At 43.6% G+C, this 10,689-nt stretch overlaps 1 pseudogene; it reads left to right on the forward strand.

Annotated features, from left to right (window-relative positions):
* Positions 1-443: 443 nt before the first annotated feature.
* LOC129666663 (40S ribosomal protein S12-like) lies at positions 444-802 on the forward strand (annotated as a pseudogene).
* The last annotated feature ends 9,887 nt before the right edge of the window (positions 803-10,689 follow it).

Here is a 10,689-nt window from a genome sequence, read left to right on the forward strand (position 1 = left end):
TAACAGATTTTATAAACCAAGTGGACCTAACAGATATCTACAGAACATTTCACCCAAACACAAAAGAGTATGCCTTCCTCTTAGCACCTCATGGAACTTTCTCCAAAACTGACCACATACTCAGTCATAAAGCAAGGTCCAACAGATACAAGAAAATTGAAATAACCCTCTGCATCTATTCAGACTACCATGGATTAAAGCTGGATTTCAGCAACAACAGAAAGCCTACAAACTCATGGAAGTAGGACAGTTCTCTACTGAATGAGTGCTGGGTCAAGACAGAAATAAAGAAAAAAAGATTTCCTAGAATTCCTTTCCCCTCCTAATTGCGTGGAGGCGGAGACTCTGGTGCGTTCAAGATTCGGCCTCACCCATAACCCACCTGCTGTGGCCGAGGAAGGCTGGAGGACATCAGTAATGGACATTAATAATAGACGTCAGTAATGGACGTCAATACTGCTCTGCAAGAGGTGCTGAAGACCACCCTCATTCACGATGGCCTAACACGTGGCAGACGCGAAGCTGCCAAAGCCTCAGACAAGTGCCAGGCCCATCTTTGTGTGCTTGCATCCAGCTGTGATGAGCCCATGTCTGTCAAGCTGGTGGAGGCGCTCTGTGCTGAGCACCAGATCAACCTGATGAAGGTTGATGACAACAAGAAACTAGGAGAATGGGTAGGCCTCTGTAAAGAGAGGGGAAGCCACGGGAAGTGGTTGGTTGCGGTTGTGTAGTGGTTAAGGATTATCGCAAAGAATCTCAGGCCAACAATGTCATCGAGGTGTACTTCAAATGCAAGAAATGAATTAAATAAAAATTTTGGCTCATTAAAAAAAAAAAAAAAAGATTTCCTGGAATTCAATGAAAATGAATGCACAACATACCCAAATTTAAGAGACACAATGGAAGCTGCGATAAACAAAATTAATGGTGTTAATTATTATATTAATATTAATTATTACTGGAAATCATTATGGCAGCAGTTATTCCTTAACCAGATATTTTATAAACAAAAGACTTAAAGCAGTAAGGCTGGGCAGATCCCAACCCTCTAGGCTCTTCTGGAGCTTATAGAGCGCTGCTTCCCAGACAAATTCCCCATAAACACTTGGACATGTTCCATTTGGGCTACTTCTGCTTCACCAGGCCAGCTGTCAGAGCAAGCAGCTCTTGGCCGCAGTCTTCTGTGCTGAGTGCTTCTAGTTCACGCTAATCCATGGCGATCCTGAAGCCTGGATCTACCTCCTTCTCTTCTGCCAAGTCCAGGCCGTAGGTAACTTTATTAGCCAATCGGGGATAACTTGGGAGGCAAGATATACAGAACATCGTTTTGGAGAGATGAGAATTTCCGCATAGGACAGTGAGAATTTTGTGAGGAAAGCAATTAACATTTGAATATGTAGTAGCTCCAGATCAGCCCCAACAGCTGATGGACTGGGGGCATGGAGGGATGCGAAAAAGAGGGATCTAGCAGGGGGAGGTGGGAAGGCTTCAACGAGGGGAGAGAGTACTTGGAGAGACTACTGAAATTGGAGGGCATGGGAGGGTGATAAGGAAGCCTAGTCCAGTAAAAACTCTTAGGATTCTATGAGAGTGAACCTAGGGAGGCCTCCTAGTAAACGGAGGATTTGGAGCTTGAACTGACCATCCTCTGGAACCAGGCAAGGCTTCTAGAGGCGGGATTGGGACACCAGCCCAGCCTCTACTGTATCCCACCTGTAAGATGTCCTGTGGCAATGAGGTGAGGGCACAGAACTTGTGAGGAGTGGCTAACCAATGATAGGTATAACTTGGGAGCCACACCACAAGAGCAAGCTCTTGCCTGACACTGCCTCAATAGCCAGGAAGTGTAAGCTGGATAGCCCAGAAATATGATGGGGGAAAAAAATCAATAAAACGATTTCTAATAATATCTTTAACACATGCATAGGTTGATGCCTAGCCCAATCATCATCAAAAAGACTGCTGCCGGCAGCTGATGGGAGCAGATTCAGAAAGACCCACAGCCAAACATCAGGTGGAGAAAGAGCCCAAATTGAAGCTCACCATCAGGTCCCTTCCCTAGGAGCAGGAGAGGAGGAGGAAGAAATGTAGGAGCCAGAGGGGTGGAGGATGCCAGGAGAACATGGCCCACAGACTTCAACTAAGTAGGGCTCATAGAAGCTCACAGAGACGGAGGAGCAATCATGGAGACTGCATCAGTCTGTGCTAGGTCCTCTGCATATTTTTGTGGAAAATATGCACTTGATATTTTTGTGGAACTCCTAACAATGGGAGTGGGAGCATCTCTGATTCTTTCATCTGATTTTTGAGACCCTTTTCCTCCTACTGGGCTGCTTCACCAAGCCTTGATGTGAAGTTTTGTGCCTAGTCCTTCTGACCTTATTGTGTGATATTTGGTGGATATTCATGGGAGCCTGCTCATTTCTTAAGGAAACAGAAGCAGAATGGGTCTAGGGGAGAAGGGAAGTGGCCTGGGGAAGAGTGAGAAGAATGGAGGGATGGGACACTTCAGTCAGGATGTATTAAAAACTATATATATAAATTTTTAAAATAGGGGAACTAGAGACACAGACAGGAACAACAGGCATGGCAGCAGGGCCATGGGGGACAAAGGAGCATGTCATTGCTGAGTAACACTGGTCCTTGGACTACTTGGAGCCTCGGGCCATCACTGGGCTGCCTGACCCTGTTGCCAGTTGCAGGACCCATGCCAAAGCAAACCATAGTGCTGCCCTTGGTTTGTACCCATGATGGTAATTTCCGGGATACCAGCAAGGGGGCTGAGGGCAGGGTGGCGAACAGCAGCCTGTAGCCTAACCACAGACACCTTGACTCTGAGCAATAGCAAAGATGTCAGAGATAAGGAACGGCTAACTTTCTGGATTTAGTTTCTTATAAGAATTTCTATGGTCTGTGTTGCCACTGGAGGCCATGTTGATTAACAGAAATATTCTTCTAACGTAAGATGTAGGGTCCTTCGGGTATATGCCTAGGAATGGTGTAGCTGGATTATTCTTGGTTTATTGAAGAACCTCTAGCCTGAAAGGCACTCACACATTGCAGAACCATCACCAGCATCTGTCTCCTAACCATCAGCACTATCAAACTATCTCCAGAATTTTTAATGGCCCCAAATAGAAACTGTACACTCATTTGAAAAAACACTCTCCATCTCCCCCTCTACCAGGCACCTGGAAACCTCTCCTTTTTGCCCCTACAAACATGTCCGCTCTAAGTGTTTCCTATAAGTGGCCATTTGATATTCATCCTTTTGTATCTGGCTTTTCCAATTAGCACTGTGCTTTGAAAATTCAGCCAAATATATCCAAATTTCATTCAGGACTAAATGATATTCTATTTTGTGTGCACACCATATTTTGTTTGTCCATTCAGCTGTTGGGCGTTTGGGTTTCTTCTGTGTCTTGGCTGTTGACAGTAATTTCTGCTGTAAACAGCTGTGCATAAGAAGCTGTTTGACACTGGGTGGCTGCATAGGGAGTCTTGTGGAAAAGTGGGAAAAGAATAGAAGGACCTAGAGATTACAAGAACTCAACAAGATCAACAGAGCCAATTAGCCAGGGAGCAGAGGGGCTGTGGAGACTGAAGCACCAACCAAGAACCATGCATAGACTAGACCTAGGCTCCCTACACATTGCAGACAATGGGCAGCTCAGGCTTCATGTGAGTTCCTTAGTAAAGATAGCCAGGACTGTCTCTGACATGGACTCTGTGCCTGCTTTTGGATCACTCTCCCTCATTTCCCCTTGCCCTCCCTGCTCCTCTCTCCCTATTTCCCAGCTGGGCTAGGCCACAGCAGAAGAGGATGTGTCCAGTCCTGATGCAACTTGATGAGCTGGGGTGGGTAGGAGGTGCTCCCCTTTTCTAAGGAATAGGAAAAGGGAAGATAAGGGACAAAGGAGGGAAGATGGGACCAGGAAGAGAAGTGAGAGGGGGCTACGATTAGGATGTAAAGTGAATAAATAATTAATCTAAAAGCTTTTTTAAAAATAAAAAAAAGCTGTTTGAGTTCCTGCTTTCAATTCTTTGGATATAAATCTGGAAGGAAATTTGCTGGATTGTCATCTCCAAAGTGGTCCCACCGTTGTGCACCATTTTCTGAAGTAGTCACGCCCTTCTTGCCCTTCCACATGGAGCATAGGAAGGATCCAATTTCTCTACATATTTACTAACATTCGTTTCTCTTCCTCTTCTTTTGTAACTCCTTTAATTAAAGACCTCATAGTGATTGTTAAGTGGTGTTTTATTCTGGCTGTTGTTGACTATTAATATTTATTATTGATTTATCTTTTAGTTAAACAGTGGTTATTCCTAAACAAGCTGTATACCCAAATCACCACACAGAGACTAGAATTTACTTAATTAACCTAGAGCACAATGCTGGGCAATAATTACTCCATCCTAAACCTCTAGCCCTGCATAGTTTCCTCCAATTCAGATTTATCCAAAATTATACTAGCTTTCTAGTCATATCTTAGGTTTGGTTCATCTCTCCCCATGGTTCCAAGCCCTGTGCTCTCTGCTCTCCTACACCTCCCACTTGCTTTTCTCTCTCCTCCCCTCCGGACCAGGATGTCCCACCCTGTTCTCTCCACTTCACAGCACTGACTGGTTGTTTTATTGAAAATACAGAGAACAAATGGTGGCATGTTTACTCAAACTTGAGACAGGTGATGCTTAGAATAAACATCACAATGCAATCTCTGTATTGAAACCAGATAGTGGGGGAGAGAAATCAGCATTTGAATCAACAAGGGTAAACTGTATGCGTTCTGCAAGAACATTATATCAACATATGGCTTTTATTTGTATTCTGTTAATGAGTAATAGTGTTGGACATCTTTTATGTATTGTATTTGTATTTATGGCCATTTGTATTTATTTTGTGGGGAAGTATCAGTACAAATACTTTGCTTATTTATTAATTCTACATTATGTTGGGTTGTTGTTCTTTGTATATTGTGTATATCAATTCTTTACACGCTTTGCAAACATTGCCACCTATAGGTTGCCTTTTATGTTTTTGATACTGTATTTACTCCAACGCAATGTTCCACCAAAGCTTGTATGTGTATTGTCACTAACTAACGTACAGTTGAGGGCTGGAGCAATAAGTCACTGGATGAAGCACTCTCCTCAATAAGTGTGAGGGCCAAAGTTCAGATGCCCAAAAACACAACAGGACACAGTAGCACACATCCATATTCTCAGCCCAGTCCTTCAGTGAGATGGGAAGTAAAGACAGGAGACTCTCGGGATGCTTCTGGGCCAGCGAGCCTGCTGTGCACATCAGCGAAGAACAAAAACCCTGAATCAAACAAGGTGAAGGGGAGCTCTAACACTGGAGCTTGACCACTGACTACCACGTGCTGCTATAGCATACTCATTCATACAAACACACGCAATACACGCAAAAGCACACTAAAATGTTTTTAAAAATATAGTTGATATCCCTGGGTTACCTAGCCATGTTAGACTCAAGCAATCGTGGACAGGAAATGTTGAAACAATTTTAAACATGTGCAGGTTTTGATTGCCATCATCATCCCCTAAACATTACAGGTCATAATTACTTACGGAGCATCTATACAAATAGCCTTTGAGTACCAGGAACATCTGCACAGGTCAGTCAGTTTACACAAATCGCTTGACCATCCAGTGCTTCTGGTGTCCAGGGAAGGTTCTGGAATCAGCCCGCTGCCGACCCTGAGGAAGACTGCATGGCTTTGAGTGTTGCTGTTTCAAGTGGATGTATAAAAGCATTTATTACCACACCCTACGTCTTCTGTTAGGTAAAATGAATTTTAAAGGCCTTATTTTGATTCCCTGAATTGGTGACAGTTCAGCAAATGCAGAAATCATTTTTCCCGTGGAATATGGCAGCATGGTCATACAGCAAGCACCATTTGTCTGGAGGATCAATGGTATTGAATAGAAGACCCTGACACACTTACTGATACTTGCTTTTTGACAAGGAAGCCAAAACCACACAATGAAAAAAAGATAGCATAATGGTGCTGGTCTAACTGGAAGTCCACATGTAGAAAAATGCAAATAGACCATATCTATCACCTTGCACAAAATTAAAGTCCAAGTGGATCAAAGATATCAACATAAAACCAGACACATTAAATATGTTGGAAGAAAAAGTGAGGAGGAACCTTGAACTCATTGACACAGGAGAAAATTTCCTGAATAGAACATCAACAGCTCAGGCTCTAAGATCTACAATTAATAAATGGGACCTTGTGAAACTGAAAAGCTTCTGTAAAACAAAGAACACTGTCATCAAAACAAAATGACAGCCTACAGACTGGGAAAATATCTTCACCAACCCTACATCCAATAGAGGACTAATATCCAGAATATATAAAGAACTCAAGAAATTAGACACCAACAAACCAAATAATCCAACTTAAAAAATGGGGTACAGACCTAAGCAGAGAATTCTCAGCAAAGGAATATAGTATGGCATAGAAACACTTAAAGAAATGCTCAACATCCTTAGTCATCAGGGAAATACAAATCAAAACAACTCTGAGATTCCATCTTACACCCATCATAATGACTAAGATCAAAAACTCAGGGCCAAACTTTGGGCACAGCACAGAGAATCTTATGGAGGAAAAGAAGGGTGGGATTAGAGGGACATGGAGGGGACAGGAGCCCCACAAGGAGACCAACAAAACTAAAAATCTGAGCCCAGGGGTCCTGCAGAGACTGATGCACCAACGGAGGGCCACACATGGAGAGGACCTAGACCCCCTGCTCAGATGTGGCCGATTGGCAGCTCAGCCGCCATGTGGATCTCTAAAGAAGGGGATCTGGGGATGCCTCTATCATGAACGTGGTTGACTGCTCTCTGATCACCCGTCCCTGAAGATGCAGCCTTGCCAGGCCAGAGGAAGAGGATCCAAGCAGTCTGGATGAGACTTAAAAAGCTATGTGCAGGTAGCAATAGTGGAGAACAACCCCGTTCAGTGGACTAGGGGAAGGAGATGAGAGGAAGAGAGAGGTAGGGTGGGACTGGGGAGTTGAGAGAGGGAGCTTCAATTGGGATATATAATGAATAAATTGCGAAGAAAAAAAATAAAAATTAAAAAGAGAGAAAATTAGCTGTTATTACACACGATGGCCAGTGGGGGCAGAAGTGTCCAGGATTTCTTCCTTGGCAATTCCACACTTGAAGAAGCAGCTATCCTGACTTTTGTATCCTAAATTTAAATAAATAAGTAATAGCATTCTTCATGCTACATACGGAGGGAAATTTACATAAGAAACACAAAGTGTATTCTCTCATATTGGATTGAATAGTTTACAATGATTAAAGTGTCAAATCTATTTAAACTGAGTATGTGTCTCACCTACTAGATATGACATGACGGTGGCAGGAGCTAGAGGAACACAGTTGAAGTCACAAAACATGTTATGGATTATTTCAGCGCAGCTATAAATGACAAAATTGTATTTAAAATAAGGATGTTTAAGACGATGCTAAACACATGGCGTTCGTAGAGAGAATGTGTAAACCAGACTGTCCCAGGAAAACCGGGGGGAGGTCAGCTGGTGACAGAAAAGCTTCAGAGGCCGCTGACCCACCAGAGCGGCCACCACCATCCCATCCCACAAAGCACAGGAGACACAGCTTCCTCGCCAACTTGATCTCGTTTGTCTTTTGTTGCTGTTGCTTTCCCTTCTTGCTATTATCCTAATCCATTTGTTTGCTTTATTATTTTTATTGTTTGTTCTATGATAATTTCACTTATGTATATAACACATTATGTGTATAATATAATGTACATAATACTCCCCCACCCTATTTTGTCTCCATCCCCTTCTTTTTTATAAATTTTTATTCTTTATATTAATTACCATTTATTAACTTTGTATCCCATCTGTATCCCACTCCCTCATTCCTTCCCAATCTCACCCTCCCTCCCTCATCTCCTCCCTACCCCTCTCTAAGTCCACTGATAGGGGAGATCCTCCTCCCCTTCCATCTGACCCTAGCTTATCAGGTATCTTCAGACTGGCTGCATTGTCCTCCTCTGTGGCCTAGCAAGGCTGCTCCTCCCTTGGAGGTGGGGAGGTCAAAGAGCCATCCATTGAGTTCATGTCAGAGACAGTCCCTGTTCCCCTTACTAGGGAACCACTTGGATACTGAGCTGCCATGGGCTCCATCCGAGCAGGGGTTCTAGGTTATATCCATACATGGTCCTTGGTTGGAGAATCAGTCTCAGAAAAGACCCCTGTGCCTGGATATATTTGGTCCTTGTGGTGCTCCTGTCCTCTCCAGGTCTAACTAACTCCCCCTTCTTTCATATGATTCCCTCCAACCCCTTCTTATCAGCCTCCTTTCTCCCTACAACTGTTGGTGTGTGTGTGTGTGTGTGTGTGTGTGTGTGTGTGTGTGTGTGTGAATGTAATGTATGGTACATGGGTCTTCTTTAAAGTTTGTTTGTTTGTTTGTTTGTTTGTTTGTTTGATCAGGCTCTCGTGTATCCCAGGCTGGCTTTGAACTCACTATGTAGCCTCAGCAAGAACTTCTGGCCCTTCTCCTCCCGGCTCCACCTCCTGAGCACTGAGGCTACAGGTATGCAAGATCATGTCCAGTGTACGCAGTGCTAGGAATTGAACCCATGTATTCTGTGCATGTTAGGAAAGCTCCCAATCAAGTGAGCTGCTGCCCCAGCCTCATTTGTCTTCTTAAACGTGGCCTCTCTGGCATCTGTGCAATTGTACTTCATTGTGGGCTTAACTTTCTCTTACCTAATCATCAACGAGATAAACACATTGGTGTTTTCACTAACCACTTAAACCTTCTCCACTCTTGAGTTCCCTGATCAAGGCCATTTTTCTGTTGGCAAATAGAGATTTTACTTACTTTATAAATTATAGAAGTTGTTTATATATTTAATAATTAAGCTACTTGCCAGTCATTGTGTTACAAACATATTTCTCTTGAGTTGCCTTTTTCCTTCCAAATAGTTGCTTTTGATGTAGTCAGTGGGGTGCACTAAATTTAAGTTTAATGAGGTTTAAGTCCTATTTGGGAATTTTTTAATTAATTAATTTATTTATTCACTTTACATCCCGATTATAGGCCTTTCCTCCTCTCCTCCCGGTCCCACCTTCCCTCCCTTTTCCCCCTATCTTTCTTCCCCTACCTCAAAAATGGGGAGCCCCCCAAACCCACCCCAGCATATCAAGTCACATCAGGACTGAGTGCATCTTCTTCCCCTGTGGCTTGTCAAGGCAGCTCCATCAGGAGGAACTGATCAAGAAGCGAACAACAGAACACATATCAGAGACAGTCCCTGCTCCCCTTACTAGGAACCCACATAAAGCCTGAGCTGTCAATCAATTATATCTGTGTAGGGGACTAAGTCTAGTCTATGCATGGTCTTTGATTGGTACTTCAGTCTCTACAGACCCCACCTGGGCCCTGCTTAATTGACTCTGTTAGCCTTCTTAAGGAGTTTTTGTCTCTTCTAGGTCCTTCTATCCTTCCTCCCACTTTTCCACAAGACATCCTACACTTCACCCAGTGTTTGGCTGTGAGTCTCAGCATCTGCTTCCATCTGCTGCTGGGTGGAGCCTCTCAGAGGACAGCTATACTAGGCTTCTGTCTGCAAGCATAGAAGAGCACTGTTAACAGTCTCTCCCATGGGGTGGGTCTCAAGTTGGACCAGTTGTTGATTGGACATTCCCTCATTCTCTGCTTTATTTTTGTCCCTGCACATCTTGTAGGCAGGGTAAATTTTGGGTTGAAGTTGTTGTGGGTGGGTTGGTGTTCCCCTCCCTCCACTAGTCCTGTCTAGTTAGAGGGTGTCCTCTTCAGTCTCCATGACCCCTGCTATTAGGAATCTCAGCTGGAGTCACCCCCTCATCTTCCCAGAAGCCTACCCTGTCTTAGGTCTCCAGCTTGTCACAGAGAGGCCCCTGCCTGGTTTCTCTTCTCTTTGCAGGCCCTTTCTCCTCCAGGCCCAGCTCTTTCCAGGTCTGATCTCCCATCCTCAGTTCTCTCCTACCTTGTTCCCTCTCTTCAACCTTTTCTGCTGTCTATTGTTTCCCTTTGTGGGGTTCTTACCCCAGGATCAACATTACAGTTGGCTCTTTGAAAGCCTTACATTTCATCTTCCTCTTTCATGTTCCATCATCATCTTCCAAAAAGAACTTTCTTTTCATTTAATTTTTTATTTTTTACTTTACTATGCCTTTTGTATTTACCAGAGTAGAAGATGATAATGTCTCTTGAGTCTGGTGTCCTTCCAGAAACAAAAATTTATTGTGCTTTCTCTTTTACCTCTTTTAAAGGTAGTTGTTAGACAAATATTTGTTCCTGGGATGAACGTAGGGCAGGGGAGACAATGAGAACCAGAGGAATGGGGATCAAACTAATCATGATATTCATAGTAAGTCTGAGTCTGAGGAAGGTACCAATCCAGATCACAAACAGCCTCTGTTACTCCAACATAACCCTCTGGGCTGCTACAAGGTCTCAGGGAGGATCTTCATCTGCAGAGCAGATCTTCTTTTTTCTAACTGGCTGACTCTGATAGTTCCAGAATAGTGAGGAAAGAAGGGAAATAATGCCATCATCTAGAAGGCTGATCACACTGCTGAACCAGGACAGAAAGCAGTACACTGCAAGAGGCTTACCCAGAGAAA

This window comes from Psammomys obesus, unplaced genomic scaffold, assembly GCF_907164565.1.
Source record: "Psammomys obesus unplaced genomic scaffold, mPsaObe1.curated_primary_1811, whole genome shotgun sequence".
In the NCBI taxonomy this organism is placed as follows: Eukaryota; Metazoa; Chordata; class Mammalia; order Rodentia; family Muridae; genus Psammomys; species Psammomys obesus.